The sequence below is a fragment of the Oncorhynchus masou genome, unplaced genomic scaffold (assembly GCF_036934945.1).
Source record: "Oncorhynchus masou masou isolate Uvic2021 unplaced genomic scaffold, UVic_Omas_1.1 unplaced_scaffold_941, whole genome shotgun sequence".
In the NCBI taxonomy this organism is placed as follows: Eukaryota; Metazoa; Chordata; class Actinopteri; order Salmoniformes; family Salmonidae; genus Oncorhynchus; species Oncorhynchus masou.
In genome coordinates this window covers 224847-243359 of record NW_027015901.1, presented here as the reverse complement: position 1 = coordinate 243359, position 18513 = coordinate 224847, and the positions used below count along the sequence as shown (strand labels likewise).

Below are 18513 nucleotides of genomic sequence, written 5' to 3'. Positions count from 1 at the left end.
GGGGTCTCCAGACCTGTTGCTACCCTCTATAACAGGGGTCTCCAGACCTGTTGCTACCCTCTATAACAGGGGTCTCCAGACCTGTTGCTACCCTCTATAACAGGGGTCTCCAGACCTGTTGCTACCCTCTATAACAGGGGTCTCTAGACCCGTTGCTACCACCCGGCACAACCAGAAAGAGGACTGGTCCACCCCTCAGAGCCTGGTTCCTCTCTACCCGGCACAACCAGAAAGAGGACTGGTCCACCCCTCAGAGCCTGGTTCCTCTCTACCTGGCACAACCAGAAAGAGGACTGGTCCACCCCTCAGAGCCTGGTTCTTCTCTACCCGGCACAACCAGAAAGAGGACTGGTCCACCCCTCAGAGCCTGGTTCTTCTCTACCCGGCACAACCAGAAAGAGGACTGGTCCACCCCTCAGAGCCTGGTTCCTCTCTAGGTTTCTTCCTAGGTTCCTACCCTTTCTAGGACGTTGTTCCTAGCCACCGTGCTTCTACAGCTACAGAGTTTCTATATAAGGACTTTGTGACACCTGCTGGTGTAAAAATCACTTTATAAATAAATGTGATTGATTGGTTTCCATGTCATGTGACTACTGGAGTTAATCACGAGAGCTGCAGCTTGTAATGATTTGTAGGCCAGTGTGATTGTCTGATTTGTGAATGTTATGTTATGTGTGTCTGATTCTATATTGTGTGTGTGTGTGTGTGTGTGTGTGTGTGTGTGTGTGTGTGTGTGTGTGTGTGTGTGTGTGTGTGTGTGTGTGTGTGTGTGTGTGTGTGTGTGTGTGTGCGTGCGTGCGTGTGTGTGTGTAGTCGTATCTGATTATGTGTATGTTATTTTGGTGTGTGTGTGTGATTTGATTGTGTATGGATGTTGTGATTGAGTCTGGTTGTGTATGATTTGTTGTGTGTGTTATTTTGGTGTGTGTGTGATTGATTGTGTATGGATGTTGTGATTGTTGAGTCTGTGTGTGTTATTTCGGTGTGTGATTCATTGATTGTGTATGGATGTTGTGATTGAGTCTGGTTGTGTATGATTTGTTGTGTGTGTTATTTTGGTGTGTGATTGATTGATTGTGTATGGATGTTGTGATTGTTGAGTCTGTGTGTGTTATTTCAGTGTGTGATTGATTGATTGTGTATGGTTGTTGTGATTGTTGAGTCTGGTTGTATATGATTTGTGGTGTGTGTTATTTTGGTGATTGATTGACTGATGAATATTGTAGACAAGGAGGAGCAGCAGTGTCGCCAGCTGATGGCCGGTCTGGACAAGGTGACCAGTGATCTGGACAAACAGGAGAAGGCCATCTACTCTCGAGTACGCCCCCCGCTGGAGCAGACCAGGCCTCTGCAGGACAGCGCTGACCGTCTGCAGGACGTCAAGGTAGTTCCTCGTTTTTCTCCTTTCTCTGCACAGAGGGTGTAGAGCGGTAGAGATGCTTTTCCTCCTCTACTCTTCTCCTGTCCTCCTATTTACACTAGAGTCCTTTCGATACAGTTTTCAAACCCATTTAATCCTACCAAAGAAAGTCTTGAGAGAGTTGTTTTATGCTTATCAAGGAAGTACTATTAGTTAGTTCCAGGAAGTGTACACTTGTTTTTTGAATGCTTATCCCATATTCTTCCACCAGGACATTGCGGCCGTGGTTCGTAAGATCGAGCCGGAGAAGTCGTCCAAGGTGAGGGAGGCTGAGAAGTTCCTGACCTCTAACCCTAAATGTGCCAGCGCCCCTCAGCTGAACGGCAAGGTGAACGAGGCCAACAACAAATACGACAAGATCAACCTGCTGCTCAAGTGCTCAGAGGACAAGTGAGTAGCTTTTTGTACTTGTTAGTAGAGATGGTAGTAGTTACACAGAACTCAGGACCAGGGCGGCAGGGTAGCCTAGTGGTTAGAGTGTAGAGGCGGCAGGGTAGCCTAGTGGTTAAAGTGTAGAGGTGGTAGGGTAGCCTAGTGGTTAGAGTGTAGAGGTGGCAGGGTAGCCTAGTGGTTAAGAGTGTAGAGGTGGCAGGGTAGCCTAGTGGTTAGAGTGTAGAGGTGGTAGGGTAGCCTAGTGGTTAGAGTGTAGAGGTGGCAGGGTAGCCTAGTGGTTAGAGTGTAGAGGTGGCAGGGTAGCCTAGTGGTTAGAGTGTAGAGGTGGCAGGGTAGCCTAGTGGTTAGAGTGTAGAGGCGGCAGGGTAGCCTCGTGGTTAGAGTGTAGAGGCGGCAGGGTAGCCTAGTGGTTAGAGTGTAGAGGTGGCAGGGTAGCCTAGTGGTTAGAGTGTAGAGGTGGCAGGGTAGCCTAGTGGTTAGAGTGTAGAGGTGGCAGGGTAGCCTAGTGGCTAGAGTGTAGAGGTGGCAGGGTAGCCTAGTGGTTAGAGTGTAGAGGTGGCAGGTAGCCTAGTGGTTAGAGTGTAGAGGCGGCAGGGTAGCCTAGTGGTTAGAGCGTAGAGGCGGCAGGGTAGCCTAGTGGTTAGAGTGTAGAGGTGGCAGGGTAGCCTGGTGGTTAGATTGTAGAGGCGGCAGGGTAGCCTAGTGGTAAGAGTGTAGAGGCGGCAGGGTAGCCTAGTGGTTAGAGCATTGGACTAGTAACCGAAAGGTTGCAAGTTCAAACCCCTGAGCTGACAAGGTACAAATCTGTCGTTCTGCCCCTGAACAGGCAGTTAACCCACAGTTCCTAGGCCGTCATTGAAAATAAGAATTTGTTCTTTAACTGACTTGCCTGGTTAAATAAAGATTTTTAAAAAAGAGAGTTTTCCTGTTTTACTAGGATGACTAACCTGTAGGCTACTATGACACCATTTAAACACATTTTAAATGTAATTTTAATCTAATGTAATTTAATCATATCATGTGTTTGTTTACAGGCTTCAGAATTCCAACCGCCTGGAGAAGTCCCTTCAAAACGGGAAATCTTTATTGTCCAGCTACGAGAACAAGCTGGCCAGGGAGGAAGTCGCCCCAGCAGACGTCTCATCTCTGGAGAAGACACAGCGTCAACTGGCTGTAAGATGGCTGCCCTCTGATCGCTCGTTTATTCTCATCAGGATTCATGTTTAGATCCAAATGGATCTTCTCCACAAAGGAAATGTATCGGATCAGTTCAGATACCAAAGACCGAAGCACATTTGCTAATGACATACTGTATAAATGTATGATGAGCTGGAAGATCTGAGCTACACCCTCATATCTCAACTTTGTCCCGGTTGGGGAAGAACTCCCCCCCCCCCCTCCCCATACACACAATTCAACCTCCACTTCCTCTCCCGACAGGATATTGCATCAGAGCTGAAGACCAAGAGGTCCGCGGTGACGGAGACGGAGGCTAACCTGCGTGCGGCCAAAGACAGCTGTGACACCATGGCAACCAAGCTGCAGGAGCACTGCCCCGACATCGAGAGGCAGGAGGGAGAGGTCCGCAGACTTAACAAACGCTACGACAACCTCAACAGGCAGATCGACACCAGGTAAACGGGACTGACAGAACTGGGACTTCAAATCAATTATACAATCAAATGTTATTGGTTGCGGATGTTGTCGTGGGTGTAGTGAAACGTCTGTGTTTCTCGCTCCAACAGTGCAGTTGGAACAATACATGCAAATCTACAAAATACAAATGACAGGAATATAGAAATATTAGAACAAGACTGTCAGACTGGAATATAAACATCTATGTATAGGATGGTGTGTATAGACAGTAGTTATATAAGATGGTGTGTATAGACATTATAGACAGTAGTTATATAGGATGGTGTGTATAGACAGTAGTTATATAAGATGGTGTGTATAGACAGTAGTTATATAGGATGGTGTGTATAGACAGTAGTTATATAGGATGGTGTGTATAGACAGTAGTTATATAGGATGGTGTGTATAGACAGTAGTTATATAGGATGGTGTGTATAGACAGTAGTTATAATAGGATGGTGTGTATAGACAGTAGTTATATAGGATGGTGTGTATAGACAGTAGTTATAATAGGATGGTGTGTATAGACAGTAGTTATATAGGATGGTGTGTATAGACATTAGTTATATAGGATGGTGTGTATAGACAGTAGTTATATAGGATGCTGTGTATAGACAGTAGTTATATAGGATGGTGTGTATAGACAGTAGTTATATAGGATGCTGTGTATAGACATTATAGACAGTAGTTATATAGGATGGTGTGTATAGACATTATAGACAGTAGTTATATAGGATGGTGTGTATAGACAGTAGTTATATAGGATGGTGTGTATAGACAGTAGTTATATAGGATGGTGTGTATAGACAGTAGTTATATAGGATGGTGTGTATAGACAGTAGTTATATAGGATGGTGTGTATAGACAGTAGTTATATAGGATGGTGTGTATAGACAGTAGTTATATAGGATGGTGTGTATAGACAGTAGTTATATAGGATGGTGTGTATAGACAGTAGTTATATAGGATGGTGTGTATAGACATTATAGACAGTAGTTATATAGGATGGTGTGTATAGACATTATAGACAGTAGTTATATAGGATGGTGTGTATAGACAGTAGTTATATAGATGGTGTGTATAGACAGTAGTTATATAGGATGGTGTGTATAGACAGTAGTTATATAGGATGGTGTGTATAGACAGTAGTTATATAGGATGGTGTGTATAGACAGTAGTTATATAGGATGGTGTGTATAGACATTATAGACAGTAGTTATATAGGATGGTGTGTATAGACAGTAGTTATATAGGATGGTGTGTATAGACATTATAGACAGTAGTTATATAGGATGGTGTGTATAGACAGTAGTTATATAGGATGGTGTGTATAGACAGTAGTTATATAGGATGGTGTGTATAGACAGTAGTTATATAGGATGGTGTGTATAGACAGTAGTTATATAGGATGGTGTGTATAGACATTATAGACAGTAGTTATATAGGATGGTGTGTATAGATATTATAGACAGTAGTTATATAGGATGGTGTGTATAGACAGTAGTTATATAGGATGGTGTGTATAGACAGTAGTTATATAGGATGGTGTGTATAGACAGTAGTTATATAGGATGGTGTGTATAGACATTATAGACAGTAGTTATATAGGATGGTGTGTATAGACAGTAGTTATATAGGATGGTGTGTATAGACATTATAGACAGTAGTTATATAGGATGGTGTGTATAGACAGTAGTTATATAGGATGGTGTGTATAGACAGTAGTTATATAGGATGGTGTGTATAGACAGTATAGACAGTAGTTATATAGGATGGTGTGTAAAGACAGTAGTTATATAGGATGGTGTGTATAGACAGTAGTTATATAGGATGGTGTGTAGACAGTAGTTATATAGGATGGTGTGTATAGACAGTAGTTATATAGGATGGTGTGTAGACAGTAGTTATATAGGATGGTGTGTATAGACAGTAGTTATATAGGATGGTGTATATAGACAGTAGTTATATAGGATGGTGTGTATAGACATTATAGACAGTAGTTATATAGGATGGTGTGTAAAGACAGTAGTTATATAGGATGGTGTGTATAGACAGTAGTTATATAGGATGGTGTGTATAGACAGTAGTTATATAGGATGGTGTGTATAGACAGTAGTTATATAGAATGGTGGGTATAGACAGTAGTTATATAGGATGGTGTGTATAGACATTATAGACAGTAGTTATATAGGATGGTGTGTATAGACAGTAGTTATATAGGATGGTGTGTATAGACATTATAGACAGTAGTTATATAGGATGGTGTGTATAGACAGTAGTTATATAGGATGGTGTGTATAGACAGTAGTTATATAGGATGGTGTGTATAGACAGTAGTTATATAGGATGGTGTGTATAGACAGTAGTTATATAGGATGGTGTGTATAGACAGTAGTTATATAGGATGGTGTGTATAGACATTATAGACAGTAGTTATATAGGATGGTGTGTATAGACATTATAGACAGTAGTTATATAGGATGGTGTGTATAGACAGTAGTTATATAGGATGGTGTGTATAGACAGTAGTTATATAGGATGGTGTGTATAGACAGTAGTTATATAGGATGGTGTGTATAGACATTATAGACAGTAGTTATATAGGATGGTGTGTATAGACAGTAGTTATATAGGATGGTGTGTATAGACATTATAGACAGTAGTTATATAGGATGGTGTGTATAGACAGTAGTTATATAGGATGGTGTGTATAGACAGTAGTTATATAGGATGGTGTGTATAGACAGTATAGACAGTAGTTATATAGGATGGTGTGTAAAGACAGTAGTTATATAGGATGGTGTGTAAAGACAGTAGTTATATAGGATGGTGTGTATAGACAGTAGTTATATAGGATGGTGTGTAGACAGTAGTTATATAGGATGGTGTGTATAGACAGTAGTTATATAGGATGGTGTGTAGACAGTAGTTATATAGGATGGTGTATATAGACAGTAGTTATATAGGATGGTGTGTATAGACATTATAGACAGTAGTTATATAGGATGGTGTGTATAGACATTATAGACAGTAGTTATATAGGATGGTGTGTAAAGACAGTAGTTATATAGGATGGTGTGTATAGACAGTAGTTATATAGGATGGTGGGTATAGACAGTAGTTATATAGGATGGTATGTATAGACATTATAGACCGTAGTTATATAGGATGGTGTGTATAGACAGTAGTTATATAGGATGGTGTGTATAGACATTATAGACATTAGTTATATAGGATGGTGTGTAGACAGTAGTTATATAGGATGGTGTGTATAGACAGTAGTTATATAGGATGGTGTGTATAGACAGTAGTTATATAAGATGGTGTGTATAGACAGTAGTTATATAGGATGGTGTGTATAGACAGTAGTTATATAGGATGGTGTGTATAGACAGTAGTTATATAGGATGGTGTGTATAGACATTATAGACCGTAGTTATATAGGATGGTGTGTATAGACAGTATAGACATTAGTTATATAGGATGGTGTGTATAGACAGTAGTTATATAGGATGGTGTGTATAGACAGTAGTTATATAGGATGGTGTGTATAGACATTATAGACAGTAGTTATATAGGATGGTGTGTATAGACAGTAGTTATATAGGATGGTGTGTATAGACAGTAGTTATATAGGATGGTGTGTATAGACATTATAGACAGTAGTTATATAGGATGGTGTGTATAGACAGTATAGACAGCAGTTATATAGGATGGTGTGTATAGACAGTAGTTATATAGGATGGTGTGTATAGACATTATAGACAGCAGTTATATAGGATGGTGTGTATAGACATTATAGACAGTAGTTATATAGGATGGTGTGTATAGACAGTATATGAATTAGAAACAGTGTGTACAGCAGTAGTTATATAGAATGAACCATGACTAGAATACAGTGTATAGACATGAAGTAGGTAAAACGGTATGTAAACTAGTTATATAAGATGGTGTGTATAGACAGTAGTTATATAGGATGGTGTGTATAGACAGTAGTTATATAGGATGGTGTGTATAGACAGTAGTTATATAGGATGGTGTGTATAGACATTATAGACCGTAGTTATATAGGATGGTGTGTATAGACAGTATAGACATTAGTTATATAGGATGGTGTGTATAGACAGTAGTTATATAGGATGGTGTGTATAGACAGTAGTTATATAGGATGGTGTGTATAGACATTATAGACAGTAGTTATATAGGATGGTGTGTATAGACAGTAGTTATATAGGATGGTGTGTATAGACAGTAGTTATATAGGATGGTGTGTATAGACATTATAGACAGTAGTTATATAGGATGGTGTGTATAGACAGTATAGACAGCAGTTATATAGGATGGTGTGTATAGACAGTAGTTATATAGGATGGTGTGTATAGACATTATAGACAGCAGTTATATAGGATGGTGTGTATAGACATTATAGACAGTAGTTATATAGGATGGTGTGTATAGACAGTATATGAATTAGAAACAGTGTGTACAGCAGTAGTTATATAGAATGAACCATGACTAGAATACAGTGTATAGACATGAAGTAGGTAAAACGGTATGTAAACTTTTATTGAAGTGACCAGTGTTCCCCATGACTCTGTACCGTACACAAGGCAGCAGTCTCTGAGGTGCAGTTGAACCCTGTGGCTGCGTTCCGATGTTCCACCCTTCTCCAGAACTCAAAACCATTGGATCGGTACAAGTATGACTGGAGGGGGAGTTCCCATTTACACCAGTCCAATCATTTTAAATCCATAAAGGGGAAGTGTACAAGTGCACACTTCAGGGAGAAGGGTAGAGAATTGGAATGTAGTGACCTTTGACATCCCATAAATGATATTTGTGAGGTTAGAGGACTGATTGAGCGTTGGTCGCCCCCGACGACTGGTAAAAAGAGGGTTGTGAAGCCAAGAACAAGACTCATCATAGCCAGACCTGGATTGTGGTTTTACTATAATAGACGTCACATGACGTTGTGGTGTGGTGTGTTACGTTCACGTTGTGGTGTGTTACGTTCACGGTGTGTTGTGGTGTGTTACGTTCATGTTGTGGTGTGGTGTGTTACGTTCACCTTGTGTTGTGGTGTGTTACGTTCACCTTGTGTTGTGGTGTGTTACGTTCACGTTGTGTTGTGGTGTGTTACGTTCACGTTGTGTTGTGGGTGTGTTACAGAACTCAGAGCCTGCAGAGGGCTAAGACGTCGTACAGTAACTACCGCAGTGACTACGACAACCTGAACAACTGGCTGTCCCGCGTGCCAAACTATGAGCCAACTGAGAAAGACAACCTCAGTCAGGTGGAAACCAAGCTGGAAAACCAGAAGGTAGGTGGTTGATTTCTGATTGTCCCACTAATGGTTAATGTTAGGATTGGGTGAAGGGAAGCTGATTTCTGATTGTCCCACTAATGGTTAATGTTAGGATTGGTGAAGGGAAGCTGATTTCTGATTGTCCCACTAATGGTTAATGTTAGGATTGGTGAAGGGAAGCTGATTTCTGATTGTCCCACTAATGGTTAATGTTAGGATTGGGTGAAGGGAAGCTGATTTCTGATTGTTCCACTAATGGTTAATGTTAGGATTGGGTGAAGGGAAGCTGATTTCTGATTGTTCCACTAATGGTTAATGTTAGGATTGGGGAGGGAAGCTGATTTCTGATTGTTCCACTAATGGTTAATGTTAGGATTGGGTGGAGGGAAGCTGATTTCTGATTGTCCCACAAATGGTTAATGTTAGGATTGGGGAGGGAAGCTGATTTCTGATTGTCCCACTAATGGTTAATGTTAGGATTGGGGAGGGAAGCTGATTTCTGATTGTCCCACAAATGGTTAATGTTAGGATTGGGGAGGGAAGCTGATTTCTGATTGTCCCACAAATGGTTAATGTTAGGATTGGGGAGGGAAGCTGATTTCTGATTGTCCCACTAATGGTTAATGTTAGGATTGGGGGAGGGGAAGCTGATTTTAGATCTGTACCTAGGGGAAACTTTACCCCGGCACCGTTGAGGATAGTCAGGTGTTCACAATTTTGCAACCCTGTCCTGAACTAAAACTAATGTTCCTATCCCTCTAGTCAGTCCTCTACCTCTAATGGTCCTGTTATGTTTCTATAGTCAGTCCTCTACCTCTAATGGTCCTGTTATGTTTCTATAGTCAGTCCTCTACCTCTAATGGTTCTGTTATGTTTCTATAGTCAGTCCTCTACCTCTAATGGTCCTGTTATGTTTCTATAGTCAGTCCTCTACCTCTAATGGTCCTGTTATGTTTCTATAGTCAGTCCTCTACCTCTAATGGTCCTGTTATGTTTCTATAGTCAGTCCTCTACCTCTAATGGTCCTGTTATGTTTCTATAGTCAGTCCTCTACCTCTAATGGTCCTGTTATGTTTCTATAGTCAGTCCTCTACCTCTAATGGTCCTGTTATGTTTCTATAGTCAGTCCTCTACCTCTAATGGTCCTGTTATGTTTCTATAGTCAGCCCTCTACCTCTAATGGTTCTGTTATGTTTCTATACCTCTAGTCAGTCCTCTACCTCTAATGGTTCTGTTATGTTTCTATAGTCAGTCCTCTACCTCTAATGGTCCTGTTATGTTTCTATACCTCTAGTCAGTCCTCTACCTCTAATGGTTCTGTTATGTTTCTATACCTCTAGTCAGTCCTCTACCTCTAATGGCCCTGTTATGTTTCTATAGTCAGTCCTCTACCTCTAATGGTCCTGTTATGTTTCTATAGTCAGTCCTCTACCTCTAATGGTCCTGTTATGTTTCTATAGTCAGTCCTCTACCTCTAATGGTCCTGTTATGTTTCTATACCTCTAGTCAGTCCTCTACCTCTAATGGTCCTGTTATGTTTCTATACCTCTAGTCAGTCCTCTACCTCTAATGGCCCTGTTATGTTTCTATAGTCAGTCCTCTACCTCTAATGGTCCTGTTATGTTTCTATAGTCAGTCCTCTACCTCTAATGGTCCTGTTATGTTTCTATAGTCAGTCCTCTACCTCTAATGGTCCTGTTATGTTTCTATAGTCAGTCCTCTACCTCTAATGGCCCTGTTATGTTTCTATACCTCTAGTCAGTCCTCTACCTCTAATGGCCCTGTTATGTTTCTATAGTCAGTCCTCTACCTCTAATGGTCCTGTTATGTTTCTATAGTCAGTCCTCTACCTCTAATGGTCCTGTTATGTTTCTATAGTCAGTCCTCTACCTCTAATGGTTCTGTTATGTTTCTATAGTCAGTCCTCTACCTCGAATGGTCCTGTTATGTTTCTATAGTCAGTCCTCTACCTCTAATGGCCCTGTTATGTTTCTATAGTCAGTCCTCTACCTCTAATGGCCCTGTTATGTTTCTATAGTCAGTCCTCTACCTCTAATGGCCCTGTTATGTTTCTATAGTCAGTCCTCTACCTCTAATGGTCCTGTTATGTTTCTATAGTCAGTCCTCTACCTCTAATGGCCCTGTTATGTTTCTATAGTCAGTCCTCTACCTCTAATGGCCCTGTTATGTTTCTATAGTCAGTCCTCTACCTCTAATGGTCCTGTTATGTTTCTATAGTCAGTCCTCTACCTCTAATGGTTCTGTTATGTTTCTATACCTCTAGTCAGTCTTCCACCTCTAATGGTCCTGTTATGTTTCTCGGTCTAAAATGTTGATTGCTGTATTGTCACAGAACCTGCTCTCTGACATTAAAAAGAAGGAGTCTGAGTTGAACAACGTGTCGAAAAATGCCCAACTTTACCAGCAGGCCGTCAAGGTAGGGGAATGAACACCGATCGACACATCCATTCTGATTACCTACGGCTAGGAGAAATGTATACGATTTGATGTAACACTTTCTCTCATTTTTCTTCCTCTTCAATGAATAATTGATTTGACTAATTTGTGTTTTTGCAGGACTATGAGAATGATACTGAGAAGTTCAAGTCTATTCTGGACCTTGAAGACGGGCTGGTCCCTCAGACCTACAAGAGAAGCAGACTGGAGTCCCCTGCACTCAGGGTCAAGGCAGAGGTAAGGAAGACTGCAGCTGTGGCCCAAATGAAACCCATTTACCTATTTAGTGCACTACTTTTGGACTCTGGTCATAAGGCCCTGGTCAAAAGTAGTGTACTATGTAGGGAATAGGGTGCATGGGCCCTGGTCAAAAGTAGTGTACTATGTAGGGAATAGGGTGCATGGGCCCTGGTCAAAAGTAGTGCACTATATAGGGAATAGGGTGCATGGGTCCTGGTCAAAAGTAGTGCACTATATAGGGAATAGGGTGCATGGGCCCTGGTCAAAAGTAGTGCACTCTATAGGGAATAGGGTACATGGGCCCTGGTCAAAATTAGTGCACTATATAGGGAATAGGGTGCATGGGCCCTGGTCAAAATTCATGCACTATATAGGGAATAGGGTGCATGGGTCCTGGTCAAAATTAGTGCACTATATAGGGAATAGGGTGCATGGGTCCTGGTCAAAAGTAGTGCACTATATAGGGAATAGGGTGCATGGGCAGTAGTCCACTGATATAGAATATTGTGTAATGTGAGAGTCAGCCCTTGACTGTAACCTCAATGCATAGTACACGTTGTAATGTGACACCTTCTGATACATTTTCAGGAAGTCTTTTGTACGACATCTTCTAATGAACATTCTGAAAATCAAATCTAATGAAATGTTATGTCACGTGCCAAATACAACAGCTGTGTAGACCTTACAGTGACATGCTGAATACAACAGGTGTAGACCTTACAGTGACATGCTGAATACAACAGGTGTAGACCTTACAGTGACATGCTGAATACAACAGGTGTAGACCTTACAGTGACATGCTGAATACAACACGTGTAGACCTTACAGTGACATGCCAAATACAACAGGTGTAGGTAGACCTTACAGTGACATGCCAAATACAACAGGTGTAGGTAGACATTACAGTGAAATGCTTACTTACAAGCCCCTTAACCATCAATGCAGTTAAGAAAAATAAGTGTGAAGTAAAAAATAAAGATATAATTAAAGAGCAGCAGTATAATAACAGTAGCAAATGATGCCTCTGGTTCCATACATTTTCATAATTTCCTTGTTGACAGGAATCTGCCATTGAAGCTAAATTCACCGAAGTGAATGCAGTGAACAAGCAAAGGATGGCGAATTTGCAGTTTGCACAAGGCCTTATGAATCAGGTGAGATACTCCTGAATGTTCAACAATCAATGTGGCACATCTTTATATAGATCCAAAATAGAATTTAAATGTCACATCATTCTAAATAAACATCATTGCCATTACTTCTAAAAACAATAACGCCAGCCTCCTCTCCCTCTCTCTCAGCAATCAGACGTGATCGTCAGCAACAATGTCCAACAAGTCAGATCTGCTGCTCCGGGAGAAGAAGCCTGGAGGATCGAGAGTCAACTGAAAGACGAGATCCAGAGGAGGGAGCAGCTGGAGAAGGATCTAGAGAAAATCCAGACAGACATCTACATGTTGGAGGGCCAGAAGCCGGAGGACACCGTCGTCAAGAAGGAGATCATCAAGAAGGTTCCGGATCCGACTCTGGTTGACGAGGTCCACAATGTCCGTCAGAAACTGTCAGACGAAACCCGGGTCACCCGGGCCATGGACAACGAGCTGGAGGCGCTGAGGCTGAAGCTGCGTGGCATCGAAACAGAGATCAAAGAAGGAGCACAGCAGTACACCGTGAAGGAGGTGCTGCGTATCGAGAGGACCGCGGCCAGGAGGAGGAGGTGAGGAGGCTCAGGGAGGAGCTGGAAGAACTGAGGAGGAGGAAGACCATCAAGGACAACGAGGTGATCCAGATCACCAAGCAGGTGACGCTCCTGGCACAGCAGAAGTCCAAGGAGCAGGAGGTGATCACAGAGGAGGAGGTGATTAAAGTTCAGAACGACCCGCAACTGGAGAACGAGTACCGCATCCTCTTGGACAGGAAGCAGAAAGAGCAGGAGGGCAGGAAGCAACTGGAGGACGAGCTGCGCTTCCTCCAGGACAAGCTCCGCAGGCTGGAGAAGGAGAAGTCCATGGCCGAGGAGAAGATCTCCATCAAGGAGGTGCTGAAGGTGGAGAAGGATATCGCCTTTGAGAGGGAGGTAGAGAATCTCAGGATGCAACATGAGGATGAGAAGGCCAAGCACCGGTCTTCCCAAAGGGGAGCGCGCCGACCTCCAGAGGAAGATCTCCAGCCTAGAGGAGGAAAAGTCGAGGGTCATAGTTCAGGAGAAGGTGAGGGAGATCGTCAGGCCTGACCCCAAGGCTGAGGCTGAAGTGGCCAACCTTCGCATGGAACTGGTGGAACACCAGAGGAGATACAGAGACGCAGACCAGCAGCTGAAGTCCCACCAGGACGAGCTGAAGATGCTGAGAAACAGAGGTCCGCAGATCGAGATCAAGGAGATCATCAAGGAAGTCATCAAGTACAAGACGGACCCTCAGACCGAGAGGGAGCTGGAGAAACTCCGCAACGAGATTGTGGACAAGACGTACCAGACGGAGAAGTCAGAGATGGAGATCAGGCAGCTGAGGGACGAGATTCAGCGGTGGAAGGACACCAAGCCACAGGTGCAAATTAAAGAGGTGGTTAACGAGGTGCTGGAGTACAAAGAAAACCCCAAGACCAAGGAGGAGATTGAGATCCTGAAGAGGAAGCTGGCGGATGAGCAGAAGAAACGCCTGGACCTGGAGAGGGAGCGATCAGCTAATGAGGAGAAGATCCGGCTAAGGAAGATCGACCTGTCCCAGGTCAGGGAGAAGGTTGTCCAGCAGGAGGTGGTTAAGATGGAGGAGGACCCATTACTGAGGTCAGAGTGCAGCACCTTCACACAGAACATCAACAATGAACAGAGGCAGAGGGAGACCCTGAAGAGGAGCTCTTCCAACTTCAGAGGCAGAAGGCCAACCTGGACGCACAGCTGGAGGAGCTGGAGCGAGAACGCCGAGCTCGGCGCGATGCAGAGCTGGAGATCCAGAGGCTGAGGGTCAGGTTGAACGAGATGGAGGTCAGGGACAAGGAGAACAGGGAGAGGGTCACAGTGAAACAGATGGTGGTTCTCCAGCAGGACCCCCAGCAAGAGAAAGAGCACTCCATCCTCAAGCTGCAGGTGGAGGAGGAGAGACACAAGCGCACCCTGCTGGAGAAGGAGCTGAACGTCCTGCTCCAGCAGCAGGTCACCCTGGAGAGGATGGTGGTGAAGGAGAAGGTGGTGCGCACCGAGACCATCCAGGTAGAGAAAGACCCAGAGGCTGAGCTGGAGATCGAGAAGATGACGAGGACGCTGGAACAGGAGAAGAGGAGGAGGCTCGAGCTGGACCAGGAGCTGGGCAGCCTCAAGTCCCGCCTGTCCGACATGGAGTTCACCAACACCAAGTCGTCCAAGGAGCTGGACTACATCCGCGGACGAGAGCAGTCGCCTCCAGCAGGAGAACCAGAGGCTACAGAATGACATCCGCAGGCTGCAGTCCGAGATCCAGATCACCTCTACGGAGACCCGGAGCATCTCCAACTCGGCCCCCATGGAGAGCGGGAAGAACCTAGAGCTGAGGCTGGACTCACTGCAGAGGGAGCTGGCCGAACTGAGGGCCATCACCAGCCAGAAGGATGAGGAGATCGAGAAGCTACAGAAGAGCCTGTCGGCCATCCAGATCAAGAGGGAGCAGAGGGAGAGCCACCTGAGGAGATCCATTGTGGTCATCGATCCCGACTCGGGTAAGGAGATGAGGCCGGAGGAGGCCTACAAGCTGGGGCTGATCGACTGGAAGATGTTTGTGAACCTCCAGAGCCAGGAGTGCGACTGGGAGGAGATCAGTGTCAAGGGCCCCAAGGGGAGTCCTCTGTTCTCCACGACAGGAAGTCTGGGAAGAAGTTCTCCATTGAAGACGCCCTGAGGGCTGGGAACATCACCAACCGCCAGCTGCAGCAGTACCATGACAAGGAGATCACCATCCAGGAGTTCGGAGTCATGGTGTCGGGAAAGACCAAGTGAAAAAGAAACATCTGAACAAAACTACTTTTTTCTAAGTCTATGTGTCTGACTTCCATGAGTTTGAAATGGGTGCCGTTTCTTGATTTTGGATTTCACTAGATTTGAATCTTCCAAAATGTTTTAATTCTGACGTACTTTATCTAACATTAAACAATATGTTAGTTTTAAATGTATACTTCCTCTTTCTCTCTCTCTCTCTCTACATTGCACTGTTATATTTATTTTCAAACACATAATACACTATAAATACACAAACGGGTGTTCTGGTTTTAAAATGGGGGTTGGTATGGCTGTGTTTACAGCCAGTCAAATGTTGTAGAAGGGTTTTCTGTCTGTCCCTGGAATACGCTTGTTAAACTACTTACACTGGGGTACAGGGTTGGAGGTAGTACTTTTAAATATGTTTATTTTGTTTTGAACGTGGGGTTGAATTTACATACACAAGGATATGAACGGATATTGGTAATGTCGGTCTGTGGTATGCTACTGTCAAACGGTCTCTCGGTTGTCCTGTTTTTACACGTCTTACATAAGAAATAAAACAGTCAAATGATAAAGGGTAAACTTGTTGTGTGTTTCTTTAAAACGTAGGCCAGTTTTAAACACACTATAGATTTACAAAGATATATTGCTTATAGATAGGTAATCCTTAGGCATATGTTCCATACATGAAGCTCGTATTTACTGAAATAAATATTACTGTACAGCTTTTCTTGCGAACCACCGTATTCCTGTTAATCTCAAGGACAGATCTGGTCATCGAACCGATCAGTTACAAACAAATTGCTGAAGATAAGAGGGTATGTTCGTAATGGTGAAAGAACAGTCCTCCCACCAACCAAACCAGCCAAAACCATCCACGGCTTTATCACAGTAGGCTACAGTAGACTACAATAACATTAGGATACAGTAGGCTACAATAACATTAGGATACAGTAGACTACAATAACATTAGGATACAGTAGGCTACAATAACATTAGGATACAGTAGGCTACAATAACATTAGGATACAGTAGACTACAATAACATTAGGATACAGTAGGCTACAATAACATTAGGATACAGTAGGCTACAATAACATTAGGATACAGTAGACTACAATAACATTAGGATACAGTAACATTAGGCTACATGAAGGTCATCGTTACCCATATAAAAACATACTATATTAAACTATGGTCTGAATACTGTAGTGTTACTATATTTATATACTATAATAATCACTGTTGTGTTTTTGCGAACATTACAGTAGTCTTAACTCATGTGTTTTTGCAGACATGACTAGTATTTACTGTAGTGTTTTTGCAGACAACACTGTAGTATATTGAAGTAACATCTGCCAACTAGGGCTAAAATGGTACAACTACCAGACTACCCCAATTACTGTTTAATGAGGAGAACACCTCAACCAGAACACAAGACTCTACACCAGTTACTGTTTAATGAGGAGACCACCTCAACTAGAACACAAGACTCTACACTAGTTACTGTTTAATGAGGAGAACACCTCAACCAGAACATAATATACACCAGTTACTGTTTAATGAGGAGACCACCTCAACTAGAACACAAGACTCTACACCAGTTAATGTTTAATGAGGAGAACACCTCAACCAGAACACAAGACTCTTCACCAGTTACTGTTTAATGAGGAGAACACCTCAACCAGAACACAAGACTCTACACCAGTTACTGTTTAATGAGGAGAACACCTCAACTAGAACACAAGACTCTACACCAGTTACTGTTTGATGAGGAGAACACCTCAACCAGAACACAAGACTCTTCACCAGTTACTGTTTAATGAGGAGAACACCTCAACTAGAACACAAGACTCTACACCAGTTACTGTTTAATGAGGAGAACACCTCAACCAGAACACAAGACTCTACACCAGTTACTGTTTAATGAGGAGAACACCTCAACCAGAACACAAGACTCTTCACCAGTTACTGTTTAATGAGGAGAACACCTCATCCAGAACACAAGACTCTACACCGGTTAATGTTTAATGAGGAGAACACCTCAACCAGAACATAATATACACCAGTTACTGTTTAATGAGGAGAACACCTCAACTAAAACACAAGACTCTAGACCAGTTACTGTTTAATGAGGGGAGCACCTCAACCAGAACACAAGACTCTACACCAGTTACTGTTTAATGAGGAGACCACCTCAACCAGAACACAAGACTCTACACCAGTTACTGTTTAATGAGGAGAACACCTCAACTAAAACACAAGACTCTTCACCAGTTACTGTTTAATGAGGAGAACACCTCAACTAAAACACAAGACTCTAGACCAGTTACTGTTTAATGAGGGGAGCACCTCAACCAGAACACAAGACTCTACACCAGTTAATGTTTAATGAGGAGAACACCTCATCCAGAACACAATATACACCAGTTACTGTTTAATGAGGAGAACACCTCAACGAGAACACAAGACTCTACACCAGTTACTGTTTAATGAGGAGAACACCTCAACTAAAACACAAGACTCTAGACCAGTTACTGTTTAATGAGGGGAGCACCTCAACCAGAACACAAGACTCTACACCAGTTACTGTTTAATGAGGAGAACACCTCAACCAGAACACAAGACTCTACCCCAATTACTGTTTAATGAGGAGAACACCTCAACCAGAACACAAGACTCTACCCCAGTTACTGTTTAATGAGGAGAACACCTCAACCAGAACACAAGACTCTACACCAGTTACTGTTTAATGAGGAGAACACCTCAACCAGAACATAATATACACCAGTTACTGTTTAATGAGGAGAACACCTCAACTAGAACACAATACTCTACACCAGTTACTGTTTAATGAGGAGAACACCTCAACCAGAACACAAGACTCTACACCAGTTACTGTTTAATGAGGAGAACACCTCAACCAGAACATAATATACACCAGTTACTGTTTAATGAGGAGAACACCTCAACTAGAACACAATACTCTACACCAGTTACTGTTTAATGAGGAGAACACCTCAACCAGAACACAAGACTCTACACCAGTTACTGTTTAATGAGGAGAACACCTCAACCAGAACATAATATACACCAGTTACTGTTTAATGAGGA

General features: G+C 42.8%; 1 pseudogene; it reads left to right on the top strand.

The window, feature by feature from the left end:
• LOC135538327 (periplakin-like) overlaps positions 1-15974 on the top strand; it is a 37371-nt pseudogene extending 21397 nt beyond the window's left edge.
• The last annotated feature ends 2539 nt before the right edge of the window (positions 15975-18513 follow it).